General features: G+C 40.6%; 1 long non-coding RNA gene across 1 annotated transcript; it reads left to right on the top strand.

Annotated features, from left to right (window-relative positions):
• Positions 1 to 786: 786 nt before the first annotated feature.
• LOC144031382 (uncharacterized) lies at positions 787 to 4,397 on the top strand. The gene is made up of 4 exons (XR_013287517.1): positions 787 to 913; positions 996 to 1,141; positions 1,221 to 1,285; positions 4,281 to 4,397. It is a non-coding gene; the product is annotated as an uncharacterized LOC144031382 (long non-coding RNA).
• The last annotated feature ends 16,519 nt before the right edge of the window (positions 4,398 to 20,916 follow it).

Here is a 20,916-nt window from a genome sequence, read left to right as displayed (position 1 = left end):
TCTTCCATTTCATAGACTGGCCTATTGCATTCTAGTTCTTTTGCACAGGCAATGATGAATGACTGTCAATATTTACTTGTTTTCTTGTGTGTGTGTTTTGCTATTATTGTGATCTCTGATACCATCTTATACGCACATCTGCACTTTGATATATTACGCCAGTATTTGTTGCTCATAAAGATATCTCGTTGTTTATAACCATGTTATATGCACAATGACTAAATGAATAAATATTGAATATTGAATCTGCCTAATCCGCCTAATGGCAGGAGCGCCACTGGTCCGTTGACATGCATACCTAACGCAAATGTCACTTCAGACCCTCTCACTGTTGACATCTGTCATGTTTTAGTTTTGTGGGGGTGGGATTTTGTTTTCTTTTGGTGTTTTTGCTTGTCATGTATTCCTTGTCTCTTCCCTTGTCTCATTATGTCTAACCACGTCCACCTGAGTGTGTCTTCCCTTCCCAGTGTGTTGACCAATCAGCTCCCCAAGCCTCTTGTATCTTGCCCAGGTGTCTGTTGTTTTCTCGTTACCATGTGTATTTTGTTACCTTGCTTTCTTTCAGTTCTTGTTGAGTCATTGTTCCCGTTCCTGTTACTGTCCCTGTGAGCCCATGTTTTCCATGCCATGCCTTGTGTGTTTTTGATCTTGTTAATTTTTCCATAGTCCCTGGTTTACATTTTTTGTTAATTAAATCCCCTTTTTTACTTGCATTCCTGCTTTGCCCTGTTTTGTTGCTCGACTGCATTTGGGTCCTTCCTCCAACCCCCCCATCATGACAACATCAGTACCTGCAAGACCACGTTGAAAAAGGGCGAGAGGCTGATTCTGTCATGTGCTGTGATGAAGAGAGGCAACCCTCGGCCCAGTACCGCCGCCACTTCGGCCCCGCTTTTCATTGATGTGCAACGTGCGTCGGAGCATCATTTAGCACCATCTGCCAGTCGTGCCGGCATCATCTTGATGCCTTGCTTGTGTCAAACACTTTGCAGACCAGCCACGGAAAATCAGCGTTTCCATCAAGGGATCCACCATGAACAAGGTGAAAGCGGGCACATCCGGCATGTTGGAGTGCACCACCAACGGCAACCCCGAGCTGTACGAAGTATGCGTGGATGCTGTTCAGCCAAGATGAGAGGTTGTCTGAAACTTTGTCCAATTAAAATGGAACACCTGCTGTTGCCCGAGGTGCAGCTCAGTAACCCCTTTTGCTACAGGTGCACCGCCACCAACACGTTGGATGACGTTGAAGTCAGTGAACTGCTGGGCATCAATGTCCTGTGTGAGTCACAAAACTCATGTCTGTATCCTAAATGGCAAATGGCACTTCATTATAGCGCTTTTCCACATTTTTTAAGGCCCTCAAAGCACTTTATATTTTAATTACCCTTTCACCTACTGATGACACAGCATCAGGAGCAGATTCAGTATCTTGCTCAAGGATACTTCGACGTGGTCACAATGGCATGGGATCGAACCCACAACCTTCGGGTTGAAAGACGACCACTATACTACTGAGCCACGCCGCCTTAAGACAGAAAAATAAATTGGTGCGTGGACTTGAATGACCTAGGTATGGACCAATGACCAGTTTGCCATTTTTTTTGTTTTTTGTTTTTTTTTAAACCAGAGTCAAGGTTTAAAAAAAACAACAACAAAAAAAAACACTGAAGCTGTCGACCACCACAAATAAGCTTTCTTTAAGCATTTGTCAGCAGCTGCAATATGTCTGCTGGTAGAGATGACTGACAAATCCTCTCTTTGAAGTTAATGACGAGAGGCCACTTTTGTTTTCATCTTAGGGTGAGCAGTTACATAAAAAAAAAAAAAAAGAAATCTAGTAAAGTTTTTTTCACATCAGAAATTCTCGTTAAACTCATAGAATTGACTTAGAATTTCTGAGTGAAACTACCTTTACTCTGCTTTTTCAAGTAAAGATCACTACCCCATTTTTACAGTGGACAGGGAGATGAAGGACAGAGGGAGAAAACAGAGAGCAACTGTGCTAACTACACAGTAAAGTGAGGCACGGCATTCATTCAAAGGAAGGCTAGTTGAAAGGGTGATGATGAAATTTTCAGTCTTTTATGAGTAGCAAATAATTTAACACCCAATGCAGCCAAAAAATTATCTAGGCACGGCGTCTTGTAGAGCAGAGGTGACTGAGGTTGTGACGATCAGACTTTTAGTCTTTGCGAGCAAAAATCAACTAAAATCTTGTTTTTTAAATGTTATGAATAATGGTGGTATAGCAGCAAATAGAGCAGAGACAACTATTTGAAGTTGTGGTGATTACATTTGTGAATAATACTGCAAAGTCTCAATACTAAGCAAATGTGTTAACACGTATGGAGTGATAAACTGAGGAGCAGCAGCATCTATTTGAGTGGAGGCCACTCTTTGAGTAAATACAAAACAAAAACAAATGAAAATTTCTTTTATATTTAACGTGAAGAATCAATAGAGAATGCGATGAATTTGACATTAATGTGGAGTCAAACCTGACAGGAAGGGTATTTACTTGAGGCAGTGGTTAAGTTTTAGTCATCATGAACAATACTGTGAAGATGGACCGTGATTGGTAGAGGCATGGTGTTTTCAAAACATGATCTAGAAACGTGTACCAAAATGAAGCCGGCCAACAAGCCTTAATTATGACGCACATCATGCCATGCCGGATATCCATACAATGTGACAAATTATTGTAATTTCTCATGTACTCGTATAGAATATGTTCCCTCAATTCTGTTTTTTTTTTCTTTTTATAGCAAACAATGTGTTGTTCTCAAAAAAATATGAGCTGATAATCAAGTGAAAACTGACTTTAAAAGGTCATCAGCATAATACAGATTGAGCGTGTTTCGGTGCTCAATATGGAGATCTGCTTATGGCACGGGCAGATTTGATGACAAAATGAGATGAATAATAAATGGGTGGATTTTGTTATTCTCCTTCCTCAAACGTGATATTAAACCAGAATGCTGTGTTTAGATTATTGGAAGTTCAATACAAAAACAAGTTGAATATAGTTCAAGTATTTGTATATTACTGAATAAAATGTATAAAAAAACATTTTAAAGCTACTATATGGAGGATTTCCCCCAAAAATATCTTAACAATAGCCTATTTATTTGACCATTTATGACTAAAACATATTGTAATTAGTAATCAACATCTTAGCTGTTCGCACTGGGTACTCCTACAAGCCTCTGGCCAATATTATTTACTCAACTCAACTTTATTTATAAAACGCTTTAAGAACAGGCGTTGCTGTATACAAAGTGCTGTACATAAACATAAACATCAGTTTTGCAGTAAACAAGACCAAAGCAAACATTTTGCAAGTGCGAATACAGGTTTGTTTTTTTTGTTTTTTTTGTTTTTTTTTTACAAGTAAATACATTTTACATCAGTAAATAAATAAGAAGTAGTGAATAAAGAGATAAATAAATACACAAATAAGTAGACTAAACATCAAACTCATACACACCACAAAACACCAAGAACAAGTCACATGGTGCGCCAAAAGCCAAAGAATATAGATGTGTTTTAAGATGTGTTTTAAAAGAGGATAACAGTAGGGAGTGGTATTTAGGAAGCGTCCGGTCCGAATCCTTCGAATTTTCCGCCCTCATCTGCGGAAAGTGACGTCATACGCGGTCTCGTCGTTGTTGTTTCCTGTAGTCGCGAAGACTGAACTAGTACAGATTTTCGCTGCCCCAGATACCTGCTGTTACTCCGCGGAAGGCTGCTTTAAAAAAAAATAAAAAAAAGAAGGAGAAAGAAAATGTCAAGTGCCACGAAAAAATTTTTTTTTTTAAATTGGTTTGTGACCGAATAATGACTTGAATCAGGTTGACGTCTGTTGAGCGGGGTGACTACAATATGTAACTGCATATTGACGTCGGAATGAGGTCCAATTAATTGACGTAATTTGCACATCATTTTGGAGTACAGCACAGGACTGGACTTCGACTGACTAAAGCAATATGATCTGCACGTCCCGTGGACATCAATTGTTTAGTGGGGATCGAGAGTCTCATTCCGTGAAGTGGCCAGCTTTGTATAACATTATAAAACTTCTTACCTCTGAAAACATAGTTTAATTGGATATGAAGAGCCCAGTCTTCAGTATTGAGGTCGTGCACGTACGAGTGTGCGCAGCGTGTACGAGTGTGCAGTTTGTTTTCGGCCACAGGTGGCAGTAGAGATTTGAAATTTTAAATCTTCCATATAGCTGCTTTAATGTACTTCAAAAATCCCATATTTTTCCTAAGGCGATCCACCCGAGCCGGTGCTGTCCATGGCTGCCAAGTTGACGGAAGGTGATCTGGTCTGCTCGGTGGAGAGCGATCTGCTTCATTCTCACCTTGACCAGAGTGTCCAGCAAGCCGTCGTCCAAGAGGCCAGTTCCCATGGCAACGCAGTTGGCCAAAACAACACGCTGTCCCATACCTTCAATGCCACTGCGGAGTTTACATCTGCGAGGCCGATGATGGCTTTGAAAAACAAAGCGCACAAAAGACTTTGCAAGTCACATGTAAGTCATTGCAAACACAGTACTTGAAGTGAGGTATGGTGTCAATTAGTGTGGAGGTCGTGATTACATTTTTTGTAAGTGATGTGAAAAATGTCACATTCCGTGGAATAAAATCTTCATTTATTGAGGCGTGGCATCAATTAAAGCAGAAACTGCTAATTGAGGCAGTTGTGAAAAGTTGATTAATTAAGGCATGGTGTCTATTAAAACTAGAGGCAACAATTTCAGGTATTGAGGTAGACGTTTTGTCTTTTCTGAGGGATAAACTTTAAATATATTCTTAACAAGTTAACACTTTGTGGACTAAAAACTTGATTTATTGAGGCATGGCATTAAAAAATGTTCAAACCCTCCATGAAAAAAAGTTGACTGTTGTGATTAAGGCAGGGCATCAATTTAAAGGAGGCCACTATTTGAGGAAATATGATTTGAATAAATTTGAATAAAGTTTGAGTAAATAATAATAATAATAACAACAACAACAACAATAATAATAATAATAATAATAATAATAATAATAATAATAATAATAATAATAATAATAATAATAATAATAATAAATAGGCATGAGATCCTGCCCCAACCAAAGTGGAGGAGTTCAAGTATCTTGGGATCTTGTTCAGGAGTGAGGGCAGGGAGATCGACAGGCGGATCGGTGCAGAGTCTGCAGTGATGCGGACTCTGTATCACTGTTGTAGTGAAGGAGCTGAGCCAAAAGGCGAAGCTCTCGATTTATCGGTCAATCTACATTCCAACCCTTACCTATGGTCACGAGCTGTGGGTCATGACTGAAAGAACAAGATCCCGGATACAAGCGGCCGAAATGAGTTTCCTACGCAGGGTGTCCAGGCTCTCCCTTCGAGATAGGGTGAGAAGCTCACTCATCCGGGAGGGACTCAGAATCGAGCCATTGCTCCTTCGCGTTGAGAGGAGCGAGCTGAGGTTGTTATGTTCTGAGGTTGGATCCCAAAAGCGCAGACACAAATAAGATTTTAACTCTTTATTCGCATAACATCGAGAGGCGTAGAAACAAACTTGACTAGACGAGAAACAATGAGAATGCATTGAGAATCATGAGACGCCAAGCCCCCTTTGGGCTGTGGAGATGCACCGAGGAACAGAGGTTCCTCCAGTTGGGGCAGGATCCCATCCCCGACCTGCAGACGACACTCCACCCTTTTCCGACTGAGGACCATGGTCTCGGATTTGGAGGTGCTGATCCTCATCCCAACCGCTTCAGACTCGGCTGCGAACCGCTCCAGTGAGAGTTGGAGGCCCCGGCTTGATGAAGCCAACAGCACCACATCATCTGCAAAGAGCAGAGATGCAATGCTGAGGCCACCAAACCGGAACCCCTTAACGCCTCGGCTGCGCCTAGAAATTCTGTCCATAAAAGTTATGAACAGAATCGGTGACAAAGGGCAACCTTGGCGGAGTCCAACCCTCACCGGAAACGAATCCGACTTACAATGCGGACCAAACTCTGGCAATGGTCGTACAGGGACCGAACAGCCCGTATCAGGAGGCCCGGTACCCCGTACTCCCGAAGCACCCCCCACAGGACTCCCCGAGGGACACGGTCGAACGCCTTCTCCAAATCCACAAAACACATGTGGACTGGTTGAGCGAACTCCCACGCACCCTCAAGGATCCTGCTGAGGGTGTAGAGCTGGTCCACTGTTCCACGGCCAGGACGAAAACCACACTGCTCCTCCTGAATCCGAGATTCGACCACCCGACGGACCCTCCTCTCCAGCACCCCTGAATAGACCTTACCAGGGAGGCTGAGGAGTGTGATCCCTCTGTAGTTGGAGCACACCCTCCGGTCCCCCTTCTTAAAAAGGGGGACCACCACCCCGGTCTGCCAATCCAGAGGCACTGTCCCCGATGTCCACGCGATGTTGTAGAGGCGTGTCAACCACGACAGCCCCACAACATCCAGAGTCTTTAGGAACTCCGGGCGGATCTCATCCACCCCCGGGGCCCTGCCACCGAGGAGCTTTCCAACCACCTCAGTGACTTCGACCCCAGAGATAGGAGAGCCCACCTCAGAGTCCCCAGACTCTGCTTCCTCAAAGGAAGACGTGTCGGTGGAATTGAGGAGGTCTTCGAAGTATTCCCCCCACCGCTTCACGACGTCCCAAGTCGAGGTCAGCAGCACCCCATCGCCACTATACACAGTGTTAATGGTGCCGCCGCGACAGGCACCGACCACCTTACGGCCACAGCTCCGATCGGCCGCCTCAACAATGGAGGCGCGGAACATGGCCCATTCGGACTCAATGTCCCCCGCCTCCCCCGAAACAAGGGAGAAGCTCTGCCGGAGGTGGGCATTGAAACTCTTTCTGACAGGGGATTCCGCCAGACGTTCCCAGCAAACCCTCACAATACGTTTGGGTCTGCCAGGTCGGACTGGCATCTTCCCCCACCATCGGAGCCAACACACCACCAGGTGGTGATCAGTTGACAGCTCCGCCCCTCTCTTCACCCGAGTGTCCAAAACATGCGGCCGCAAATCCGATGACACGACTACAAAGTCGATCACCGAACTGCGGCCTAGGGTGTCCTGGTGCCAAGTGCACATATGGACACCCTTATGTTTGAACATGGTGTTCGTTATGGACAAACCGTGACGAGCACAGAAGTCCAATAACAGAACGCCGCTCGGGTTCCGATCAGGGGGGCCGTTCCTCCCAATCACGCCCCTCCAGGTCTCACTGTCATTGCCCACGTGAGCGTTGAAGTCCCCCAGCAAGACGAGGGAGTCCCCAGGGGGAGCGCTCTCCAGCACACCCTCCAAGGACTCCAAAAAGGGTGGGTACTCTGAACTGCTGTTTGGTGCATATGCACAAACAACAGTCAGGACTCGTCCCCCCACCCGAAGGCGGAGGGATGCTACCCTCTCGTCTACCGGGGTGAACCCCAACGTACAGGCGCCGAGCCGGGGGGCAATAAGTATGCCCACACCTGCTCTGCGCCTCTCACCGTGGGCGACTCCAGAGTGGAAGAGAGTCCAACCCCTCTCGAGAGGACTGATATCAGAGCCCAAGCCGTGTGTGGAGGTGAGTCCGAGTATGTCTAGTCGGAACTTCTCGGCCTCACACACCAGCTCGGGCTCCTTCCCTACCAGAGAGGTGACATTCCATGTCCCGAGAGCCAGCTTCTGTAGCCGGGAGTCGGTCCGCCAAGGTCTCCTCCCTTGGCTGCCACCCAGCATACATTGCACCCGACCCCTTTGGCCCCTCCCACCGGTGGTGAGCCCGTGGGAAAGGGGACCCACGTTTCCTCTTCGGGCGGTGCCTGGCCGGGCCCCATGGGTGCATGGGTGACCCTGCCAGGGGCATAAAGCCCCAGACAACATAGCTCCTAGGATCATTGGGACACGCAAACCCCTCCACCACGTTAAGGTGCCGGCTCACAGATATATATATATATATATATATATATATATATATATATATATATATATATATATATATATATATATATATATATATATATATATATATATATATATATATATATATGCCAAACCTCGATCCAGGATGACAAAGTTGACATCAATGGGAATCCTGAGTCCACTGGTTACGTTTACAAGTGAGTGTCAAACTTTTATTTTAATTAGTCAAGTTTTAGTCAAGCTTAGTTTTTCACTGAACCCATATGTTGTTTCTGTATATCATCGACATAACTCAACCTTATTTCTAAATCACTTTAAAACAGCCATTGCTGCATACAAGCATAGAAATAAAATAACACAAAATACAGAAGGCACCATAAAAAAAGTAAAATGATGTGAAGTCTCATGCTGAGTCAAAGATCAAAGAATAGAGATGTCTGGCAAAAATGAAAGGAAATTTTGTCCATATCGTACAGCCCTAATCCAACACGCAAATGAAGGCAACTGCTAGCCAATTCCAGATAGAAGGGGTTGGGTCACAGAGTCATTAATTCGGACATAGTTGTTTACAGAAGTGAAGAGTGGATTTGTTTCTAATGAACTTTTGAGTTGAATAAATGCAAAATGAACTACACATTTTTTTTTCAGTTTGTCTTTTAGATTTCAGAACGAACTGCCGCTTTTAAGTGACAGAAAATATATCTGAACACCTTTGCAGTTGTCACAATGCCGCTGTTCAACCTGATGAACATTAGATTTAGGTTGAGAAAGTGTGCCCCCCCAAAAAAAGTTAATGCCCCCCCCTACAATTTCTTTCTGGTGACGGGTCTGTGGCTACTTACCCGCATCAATTGACTATTCTGAAATGGATTTGCCTTGATTATTTATTATTTATAGTATTTCTCCACTGCTTTGTTTACACGTCGCTTTTGTTCACATGGAAGATGACCCGGAAGTGTTTATGGCGCAGCGAAGGTGACATGGTAAGCGAAAAAAACAACTTTGCGTTTGAATGAAAAGATTGCGTTCCCTCGCAAAGTTTTTTGCGAGGGAACACAAAGTTTTTTTTTTTTTCTACCATGTCACCTTAGGGGCTCCGTACCAAATAAAGTTTGGCCCTTTAGAGAAGTACTTTCGTCGTCTCATACGTCTTGCCTGCCTTAACGACACTCCTCTCGGATCCAACTCTTTCAGCACCAACCGAACATCCTCTTTCTTTACCCGTAATCCATGCTCTCTGCACTTGCTGTACATCCATCGGTAGCCATGTAGCTGTCCGGAATGCTGCAGCTGGTTGCGAATGAAATCAACCAGGACCACGTCATCAAACGCTTTTTGCCGAAAATGTCCTCTCGAGTTCAGCACTCGCTTCAAATGTCGTTCGCTTATTTGGAAGCCGTGCTTTATATCAAGTACAGATTTTATATGTTTGTATTTTAAACCCATTTCAAAATAAAATCCCATTACTCTTTCCCACTGCTGTAAACACTCCATCGTCTACTTCACGTCCACCGATGATGAACCGGAAGTACATCAACTCGTTTAAAAAAATCAAAAACAAAACAATAACTTTGCGTTCGCTCGCAAAGATTGCGTTGGGAACACAAAGTTGTTTTGCGAGGGAACGCAATCTTTGCGAGAGAACGCAAAGTGTTTTGCGAGGGAACGCAAAGTTGTTATTTTTTCTACCATGTCACCTTAGGGGCTCCGTATGTTACTAACAATAGTGGAAAATTTAAATTCAGCTCAACTTTATTTCGAGAGCACTTTAAAAAAAATCGCTGCATGTAGCCTACATGGAGTAAAAATCAAACATACAAATACAATTAAAACATTAAATTAACAACATACAAACAGGGGCGGCACGGTAGTCGAGTGGTTAGCACGTCCGCTTCCCAGTTCTGAGGTCTCCGGTTCGAGTCCAGGCTCGGACCTTCCTGTGTGGAGTTTGCATGTTCTCCCCGTGCCCGCGTGGGTCTTCTCCGGGTACTCCGGTCTCCTCCCACATTCCAAAGACATGCATGGCAGGTTAATTGGGCGCTCCGAATTGTCCCTAGGTGTGTGTGTGCGTGTGGATGGTTGTTCGTCTCTGTGTGCCCTGCGATTGGTTGGCAACCAGTTCATGGTGTCCCCCGCCTACTGCCCAGAGCCAGCTGAGATAGGCGCCAGCAGCCCCCGCGACCCTTGTGAGGAATAAGCGGTCAAGTAAATGGATGGATGGATGGACATACAAACAGTAAACACGATGACATTCCAAAGCAGTGTCGACCTAAAAGCCAGCAGATGTCGCTGTTCCTTTTGCTGCCGGTGCCACTGCAGTTTCCAGGCATCATAAACAAAGACTTCTTAAATCTCCCTGCAGATATCTATAATATTTTTCCCAATAGAATTTGAGATATATTTAAAATCCCTTAAATATATAAAGTCTGAACTGCCGCGGCTCCATACACGCAAACAATTTATTCTCGTGACGTTGCATGATGTGACCGCCTACAGAACTGCGAGATCTCGTGAGAGTCGAGGCGGGACATTATGAGAACTACATCTCAGAAGCAAATCACTCTTCAATGGAAACACCTACAAGGCAAAATTGTACTTCGAAATAGAAGAAATATCGCTTTTATTTTGATAGTTGGTTTTGCACAACAACAAGCCTTGATCACTCTATATCAGCAAAAAATCCATCATCATAGCCTCCATGTTGCTAACCACTTCAGGACGAAGCAGTCGATTAGACAAGATTTGAGTGAATCAGGCTTTAGCCCCGCCCACTAACTTTGACGGGCGAGTTTGACAGATAAAATAAATTCATGAAACACCGCAACACAGTGACAATGGAATAATTAAATCGAGAAATAAATACATAAATAAATAATCATTTGGAATTGTATTAATTAATGACACATTTAATTAATAAATAATTAATGACACTTTTATTTAATTATTTAATGGTGTATTTATTTATTTAATGTTGCCACTTTTGGTTCTCCATACAGGAGATCCATGACATTGTTTTATTACAAGTGTATATTAACTTTTGATCACGACTGTCGATGCACATATTGTTTTACTAGGACCCAAATTTGTTATTTTGTTAAAAGAGTTCACTCAATCACTCTTTGTGCTCATGTTTTCATTTTGAATATTTATTTTGTAGATTTAGTTGTTTTTTGTTTGTTTAAAGTTTTTTTTTTTTTTTTTTTTTTAAATGACAGCATATTTATTTATTTATTCATTTATTTGTGACCGGCTCAAAAAAAAAAAAAAATCAAAATTGCCAAAAAAATCAAAATTGAGATATTGATATATTCGATTTCTGCACTTAATTCCCTTTAAAATGATATATAATACATGAATATAGCTGAAAAATTGGCAAGGTTACAGCAGTTTTAATGTTCGAAAGTTGAAATTCATAGTTTTGCGAAAAAGGGCTTTAAAGTCTTGGTAGTTGCATCTTTTAAATGTCCATAGCATCCAGCACCTTAGGAAAAAGATATGAACCTGAAATTTTCAGGAACTGTTAAAATATCAGTGGAAAGTCAATTCCAATAGCAGGCAAGGTCACCGTCCGAGATTTGAACCCTTTAAACGTTTTGGAAGTTTGACCTCTCAAGAGATGAAATCAGCCTCAACTTTGAAGATCACATTCAGCATACAATTCATTTGCTGAGGCTTTGGTTATTTTATTGTTGCTCCTTGTGGTATTTTCTTACTTAAATGAGGTCATAATACCACAATGGGAAATTTAATTTCATAATTCTGTGTCAATTAAAAGATTATTTGCCATTTTTATGTGGCCTGTGAAAAGTGCTTTATTGATAACTTATCATGGATGTGATGTCTCAAATGCTTTTGGTCACATGAACATTTTTTAAATATTTTGTTTGTTTGTTTGTTTGTTTGTTTGTTTTGTCCCACCACCCCCACTACGAGTAATACACGAGTGACACTAAACTATTGTATTTACATGTCAATATAGCCTGTGTGCTTTTTGGGGCGGGGTGTCATTGTGACTCTTTTGAGAGGGCCATTTTTCATCTTCAAGTTAAATATTTCAGAGCTCATTTTTATGTTCATGTCATCCCATTTAAAAGAGCTTAAAGTGAAAATGTGTAGTGATATTTGTGACATATGTATTTGACGCATCGAAGAAGTGGCATGTCTGGCGTAGTATGAAATAGACAACATCGACACGTGATCAAACCATCCATCCATCCATCCATCCATCCATCCATCCATCCATTTTCTTGACCGCTTATTCCTCACAAGGGTCACGGGGGGTGCTGGCGCCTATCTCAGCTGGCTCTGGGCAGTAGGCGGGGGACACCCTGGACTGGTTGCCAACCAATCGCAGGGCACACAGTGCACGGAGACGAACAACCATCCACGCACACAAGCACACCTAGGGACAATTCGGAGCGGTGATCAAACCATTACATTAGTATTTACGATGCATGATTAAATTAGTCTACATTACATACAAGGCACTGGCGCATGTCACAACTTTTAATTCCCAACGTGGTCTGAGTGAAGTAGCAGGGTAGCCGCTTCCGCGAGCTTGGGATATCGCTCGCGGCTGGATCCCTCGCTCGAGTTCGGCATGGTTTAGTCAAGTGTGTGGATGTACATGCTTAGAAGTAAGGGTTCCAAAATGGTTCTTCATGAAGAGCAGAGGTTCTATCCAGAACTATGGGCTTCCAGGGAACCCTTTTTTGGAAAATAAATAAATCTAAACTAAATCTTCAAGGGTTCTTTTGAGGCTCAGGGTTCCTGTAAGAACCATTTCAATACAGAGAACCCTTTTTGGAAGAAGGGGTTCTTCAAGGGCTGTTTAAAACATGGGTATTAGAAGATCATTACCATCAAATTTTCAAATGTTTAGTCATGTTTCAGTATTCACTCAGAAATTCTAAAGAAATTCTACAACAAGTTTTGAGTAAATTTTTACCAGTTTAAAAAAAAAAAAAAAGTTACTCCAGCTTTGAGGAACAAACTCATGACCTTCAGGTTGGGAGACAATCACCGTACCACCTGAGCTATACCAATCATGTTTGTCCCTGTAATGCATTGCTGGTGTGTCCAAAATGAGGCCAACTTGGAGCTAGGATTCCACCTGACACCAGCAATAAACACACAGCAGGAGCAGCATGGCTCATTCGGTACACTGGCTGTCTCCAAACCTGAAGGTTGTGGCTTTGTACCACACCCTTTGAGTAGCCTTATCTTTTTTTTTTTTTTTCTTTTTTTTTTTTTAATATACTGGTAAATGTACTCAACTATTCACTCAGAAATTCTAAGGTTTTTCAAGTCTATTTTTTATGTGTGGCTTGTGGCTGTGGCCTATGAGGTAGAGCTGGTTATTTAGTAATCAGAAGGTCTGCTGTTCAATTCCAACTCTCTTTTTTTTTTGTCAGTGCACTATGCGACTGAGACTGGGATTTAAGAGGCATTTGTCTACAGAATAACTTTTTTTTTATATGAAAATTTCCAATTTGTGATGTACAACACTTAGCCTAAGAATACAATTCAAATTCAAATATATAATGTAGCAACACAATATACTCTCTGCATATTCATTTAGTTCCTGCCGTTCTAACCCATTATTCACTTTTGAAAATTGGGGAGTTGACCTATTTCTGGTTGTGTGTGAATGGTGGCTGTGGCGCAGGGGGTAGAGATGTTTGCGCAGTAACCAAAAGGGCAGCTGTTAAAATCCCACTCTCTCCAATTTATGCCATTGAGTGTTTGGGCAAGGCGTTTTACACACATTGCCTCCAGTTCCGCTCACACTGGTGTACGGATGGTGCAAATGTTTGGTGGTGGTTGTGTTACTCAGGGGAAAAGCTGGATTTTAGTGTATGTGTCCTGGGAGCTGGCTGCCATGATGGTTGCCCTGGGAGAGTTGAATGCTGATTTTGCTACGGATTACGCACTCTGCCCTATTCAAAACAGGTGTGACAGTGGTGATTACTATTCACTTGCGTGATCACCTGTGTATGAATTTGTATGACAAGCTGGATTGAAGTGAAACATCAAGCAACCTCAAATAATCATCCATTTCCATCCATCCATTTTCTTGCCCGCTTATTCCTCACAAGGGTCGCGGGGGTGCTGGCGCCTATCTCAGCTGGCTCTGGGCAGTAGGCGGGGGACACCCTGGACTGGTTGCCAGCCAATCGCAGGGCACACAGAGACGAACAACCATCCACACTCACACGCACACCTAGGGACAATACCTGCCAACCTGCCAAGCATGTTATTGGAATGTGGGAGGAGACCGGAGTACCCGGAGAAGACCCACGCAGGCACGGGGAGAACATGCAAACTCCACCCAGGAAGGCCGCAGCCTGGACTCGATCCGGAGTCCTCAAATAATCAAGGTAAGTTAAATCTACTATATTATTTCAGCAAGTGTGACTCTAGGACCCTTATGGAGCATAGTAGACTTTTTTTTTTTATGTTAACATTTGTTACTCTTTTGTAGACATGAGACAGTTTGGACAAAAAAAAAGTGAGTGTGCCACTGCCTTCAACAAGTGGATTAAGGGTGACTATTGAACCTTCTTTTCCAGTAATTTATTTTACTGAAAAGTATTTCAACTTTATTAAAAGAAATTAAAATGAAAACCTTGTGGTGTTCACTTTCACCTGATTTTGTGTCAGTGGAAGCTCTTGTTATAGGAGCCAGGTGTATCCAGTCTGTCCCACTGTCATCATTATGATGTGCTAATAAATGAATTAAAGAAATGACTGCATACTCGGACTGCTCTCATTCGACCATGCATGGTTTTACTTTACTTTTTATAAATGGCTTCATCTGGTGCATAACTGCCTTTTTTTTTTTTTTTTTTTTTTTTTTTAACCTCCCGTTCCATGTCGCGATTGCTGAAGATGATCTGAATCCACCTGCTGAGGACAGCCTGGTGTGCATGGCTTGCTTGCATCTCACTGTCATGTTGATGATTCCACTGGACCTGTTACCTTCTGTCCTGCCCTCCCTCCAGGACTTACATAATAGTTTTTCCTTAGAGAGTCGGCTTGTCCTTATCCATCATTGTTTTAAGATTTTTCAATAATAAAAACAAAATCCTCATTTAAAAATGGTTTGGATGTTTCTCAGTGTCAACAATAATGAACATAAATATTATTTTTGATCTGTAGAATAGTGTGGTTATTATAACCCCATATAAAAAAGTCCTTGTGCAGGTTCTAGATAAAACCCTTGAAACATTAAAGGGTTCTCGATATAATTTACTGTGTTCTAGTTGAAACCGTTACAATATAAAAGAAGTCTTTGAGGAACTTGCTGTGAATGTTGAAGATGAAAACCTTGTAATATAAAGAGGTTCTCAGTGGAAAGTTCTATGAAGGTTCTAGATGAACCCTGCAATATGAAAGAGTTCTTAGTGGAACGTTCTGTGAAGGTTCTAGATGAAACCATTCAAATAAAAAATAGTTTTCAGTGGAACTCGCTGTGAAGGTTCTGGATGAAACTCTTGGAACATAAGAGAGTTCTCAGTGGACCTCCCTATGTGAGCTCTAGATGAAACCCTTAAAGGGTTCTTTGTTGAACCTCTCATACAAGGTTCTGGGTGTAACCTTTCACAGAAAGTTCTGGGTATAACCCATTATGTTCTCGGTAGAACCCTTTTGTAGGGTTCCAGGTGGAACCTTCATAAATGGTTATAACAGGAAGCCAAAAAGGGTTCTCCTATGAGGACGAGCTGGGAAACCTAAAAAGGTTCTAACAAGCACTTTTACTTCTAAGAGTGTATCGTCCATTATCTCGAGATTGATCCTGGCAACATGAGGACCCTTTTGCCAGGGCGGGTCACATTTATTTATTGGAATAAATTTTTAAAAAATGTAATAAATAAATTAATAATTACAACTTCTTCTTTTTTTTTTTAATCCAATCTGATGGTAGGTGGGGACGTCAACGAGGTACGTGCAATGAGAAGACGCATGCAGCATCTGTTACCTCTTGCTCTCTCTCTCTCTCTCTCTCTCTCTCTCTCTCATCAGCTTGCAGCATATCATGATCATATCTGCCGTGCTTGGATAAGGGTGAGTAAATTCACTTGTTTTATTGCTGTTGAATTGTCAAACAAGACGTCATTTAGCAATAGGTAAATTAATAAGATGGCAACCGGTCATTGACTAGTGATTTTCAAACTTTTTTTAATTTATTTTTTCTATGTTTGTCGATCGCAGCTTCTCTTATCTCACCTCTGTGATGAAGGATTTGATAGATTTGATAGAATTCCCCCCACACGCAAAAATTATTTTTATTTTTGCAGGTTAATCCAAGGGAACTGAAACAGGGGTTAAACAATAACAAATATGACAATCTAATGAATAATCAACAAATGGTTCTCTTTTTTTTCTTTCTCTCTTTTTTTTTTAAATAGAATCAACATTTTTTATTTCTTAAATTCACATGGTATATATAGTAGTCATTAGTCAATTATATTTTCTGGTCTAAAAGCAAAGCTAAAATGATTTTAAAAAGCTCTGTTGTAATGTCAATTTATGAAATAGATGGATGGAAAATAAAATTATTCTTTTATTTATTTGCTTTATGTAGAGCAAAAAAAGCTTAACCATTGTCAATTTAACTAATTTAACTAATTTAAACTTTTAACTTTTTTTCTGCTAATCCAAAATACATCAAAATATAAATTCAATGATGTAAAACAAAAAGGGAAAAAACAGCATCCAGATAACTTGTGTATATTAAACTTTGGCAATGAGAAAAACTAAATAATGATATAAACTACAACAGCAATAATAATAATAATAATAATAATAATAATAATAATAATAATAATAATAATAATAATAATAATAACAATAAGACACCTTCATTCATATCATAGAATATGTTTTCCTTGTTTTTCTCCCCCTTGCAGACTCTACATTCTGGGTTTGAGAGAACTCCTTTTCATTTTTCCACTATGGGCTCTTTGCATAACTTCACGACTTCCTGAACTTAATAAAACCTTTGTTTTCTGTTTTTGATGACTGAACAAACTGATGAATCCTGGTGTGTCTTGCTACTGTCGTCATAGTTACTGAGGTAAGGCACACCTGGATTAATCAATTTGTCTACTCAGGCCCATTCCTTACTAGCTGCATGTTAAACAAACAAAAAAAAAATGAATAATTTTATGTAATTTAATCAAACATGACAATGACCTATTTTATTAAAATAAACAATTTTTTTAACATATATTTTTACTAGTATTTTGTTTTCTAGTAAACTATTTTACTTACACATTTAAGATGTAATTATTATTTTTTTAAATTTATTTTACATCATCTACATTTACAGTGCAAATGACCTAGCTTGTCTTTTTTCTGTTTTGACCAACAGAGGGCGGTATACGTTTCAGGTGAAAAATCCATCAAAGGTGTTGGTGCGCAGCAGACTGCTGTGTCTCTGATTGGCTGAAAAGTTTGGGTTTGTGTACTCACTGAATTCTCTTCTCTCCAAAACAATCTCTATCTGACAAGTTTCACTCCATGTAAGTCACATTTGTGATTACACCAGCTGGGATTGCTTACTTGCATTTTGACATCATTGGATTTTTCTTTTGTGTGTGTAATTTTTTATTTTTTTGACAGCATGGCAAAGATTGTGCTGGGCAGCTTTTTGGGGGTCGGCCTCATCAGCGTGTTGTATGGCAACTGTGAACATCTTGACTTAGAAAAGTCCACCGGGCCATGGGGTGCCTGTCTCTACAGTATCGATGGCAATGTTAGCAGTTGCGCAGAACCAATGCTCCACAACCCGATTGGTAAAAAACAATAATAATAATAATTTTCACATTGATAAATTAATTCATACATACACACACACACACACACACACATATATATATATATATATATATATATATATATATATATATATATATATATATATACATATATATGTATATATATATATATATATATATATATATATATATGTATATACATATATATATATGTATATACATATATATATATATATATATATATATATATATATATATATATATATATATATATATATATATGTATATATATACATATATGTATATATATATATATATATATGTATATACATATATATATATATATACATATATATATATATATATATACATATATATATATATATATATATATATATATATATATATATATATATATATATATATATATATATATATATGTATATACATACATTTATATATATATATATATATGTATATACATACATTTAAGTATTTTTTTTGTATTTATGTATAATTATTTTGTTTTATAAATGTATTGAATTAAACAAATTTCATTTCATTTCATTCTGATGTGCAGACAAAATTCCGACCATTAGTGGCCTGTTGATCATCAGCTTTCTCGCGGGCCTGGTCGGCCTGGCGATTGTTGCTATGGGTGTTCTGGGCACCTCCCTGGGCTACTGGGCCGACGGTTTAAAGAAGAAGCTCGCTGTTGGCGTTGGCGGAGTCCTCATGCTCCTCTCCGGTAAGTGCCTTTACCTGTTTCTCCTCCCTCATACAGAACAACCTGCACCTCATAGAAGACAACATGATGGTCCGTTTTCTAAAGTCTACAAATAACATTTAGACTTTGCAAAATAAGCCAATAAATCATGTGCTGAAAAACCACAATATTTTTTCTTAACGATGAAAATGTAACATGGACATAATTCTTCTCGTTTTGGCCCAAAACGCCACCACAATTGACTTGAAATGAAAGGAGCAACATCTGCTTCTAACTGAAGACTTTTGAAATAACCAAAAGTAATGAGACAAAGTAGCATTCCTGAATCAAACATCTTTTTTTCCCCCCACATTTGGTTGTGAATCATTCACAGCCAATTATAGCCTGAAGTCATTAACGACATCACCCAAACGATGGCTTTCATCCCTGGTGATGTTCTAACAAGCCTCTACTGAAAGAGTCTTAATTGAAAGTTGTTGTCCATCTGCACTGGGAAGCACCATCCAGGGAATTTGGAAGCATTTGGCTTAATATGAGCAGAAAAATCGATTGCCTGAAAGACTTCAGATTCCATCTTCCTGCTTTTGTCAGCAATCACATCATCAATAAATATTCCAGTTGCACCGGCAGCCTGACATGCAACAGCTGGCAATTGTCCCATTACTTTTGGTGCATGTCAGCAAATCAAGCCTGGTTGGTCTTTTTCATCTGTAATACTATTTTTCATGCTGTAAGTGATTTCAATCGGGCCCTAATTATTATTATTATTTTTTAGGTTGTTGTCTATTCTGATATTTGGCACAAGAAAGTGCACTGATGAATCACACTATTAATTTAAAATACACACAAGCCCGAGTGTATCCAAGCCCCAGGGTATGAATATTTTTTAGTTTGAAAATGTTGTTTACAACAATGAATATAAATTACAAGCATTATTAGTATTATTCTATCCTCCTGACTACCAGCAATTCAAATTTGTCCTCTGTAGTGGACCTTTTTAAACCTGAATATCTCCCACCCAGTGCATACGATTGAATTAACTCCTTTTGTGCTCTATAGAGGACATTCAGAGCTTTCCAATGATACCAAATGTGTAGGGGTGGGGCTTTGCTACCTTTGGTTGCACCATAAAAGAAAATCAGTGCAAATCAGTGCAAGCACTTTTGAAGGAAGAGGAAAAGTAAGTGTATAACACTTTTTATTGAACAAATTTAGGCTTTAAATGTTGTTAGCATGTTTTCTATAAGACTCTTAAGAACACACTAAAGTACTGTTTGAATTATTTCAACTGTATTTGAGCCTAGCATTTAAGTTAAAAAAAAAATGTACTGTAGTAGACACATCATAGCTTAAAAAAAAGGAATATATATACATATATATATATATACATATATATATATATATATATATATATATATATATATATACATACATTTATTTATTTTTTCAAAAATTTATTTTGCTGTATTCCAGTTACTTCACAAAGATTGGTTAATATCAAAATAAACATGACTGGACTTTTTTTTTTTTTTTCCTGGTAGTCAGGAGGATATTCCATTTACTCCTCACAAGGCTCGTGGGGGTGCTGGAGCCTATCCCAGCCAGCTTCGGACAGTAGGCGGGGTACACCCTGAACTGGTTGCCAGCCAATCACAGGGCACACAGAGACGAACAACCATTCACACTCACACGCACACCTAGGGACAATTCGGAGCGCCCAATTAACCTACCTTTTTAATAAGGACAACTTAAAAAGGACTGCATGGAACGTCATAGCAGAAGCTATGGAAATGGACGATGAGTTCAATCAAAGAAAGTCCACCTCTCTTTCTGCTTTTCTGTTGAGCACAGTCGACTTCCTGTGTGTTTGTCATTGTTTTTAATGCCACATTATCGCGCCGCACGATCACGCGAGACACGGCGGGAAGTGGTCGGCGACGGAGCTGCCGGACCGCAGCTGTACAGAGCAGCTGTGGATTGGCCAAAAAAGTGACGCGTCCGCCGTCCGGAGCACGCAGTCAAGACGCAGCAGAGCGGAGATGCAACGCACACGCATCCAGTGTAACCCCGGGTTTTCACTGGATGCGGTTGCGGTGCGGTTGCAGTGCGGTGCGTCTTGACTGCGTGCTCCGGACGGGTCAATTTTTTTGTCAATCCACACCGGCTCCGCACAGCTGCGGTCCGGCAGCACCGTCGCCGCCCACTTCCCAACGTGTCTCGCGGGACCGCGCGCGCGCGATCATGAGGCATTTCACAACGAGAGGTGGACTTCTTTTGATTTAACATTTTCTTCTTCTTCTTCTATGAGATTCCATGCAGCATCCTTTTTTTGGTTGTCCTTGTAAAGTATATTAATAACGAGAGTCGGGTCAGTGCGGGTCCACTCTTTATTTCTGTCTTCCGGGTCCGGCTGCCGCTCAGTACGGCAAGCGAGACGGGCACAACAAGCAATCGCGAACATCAA

Source organism: Festucalex cinctus, chromosome 12 (genome assembly GCF_051991245.1).
Source record: "Festucalex cinctus isolate MCC-2025b chromosome 12, RoL_Fcin_1.0, whole genome shotgun sequence".
Lineage (NCBI taxonomy): Eukaryota > Metazoa > Chordata > Actinopteri > Syngnathiformes > Syngnathidae > Festucalex > Festucalex cinctus.
This window is presented reverse-complemented; position numbering and strand designations above follow the sequence as displayed.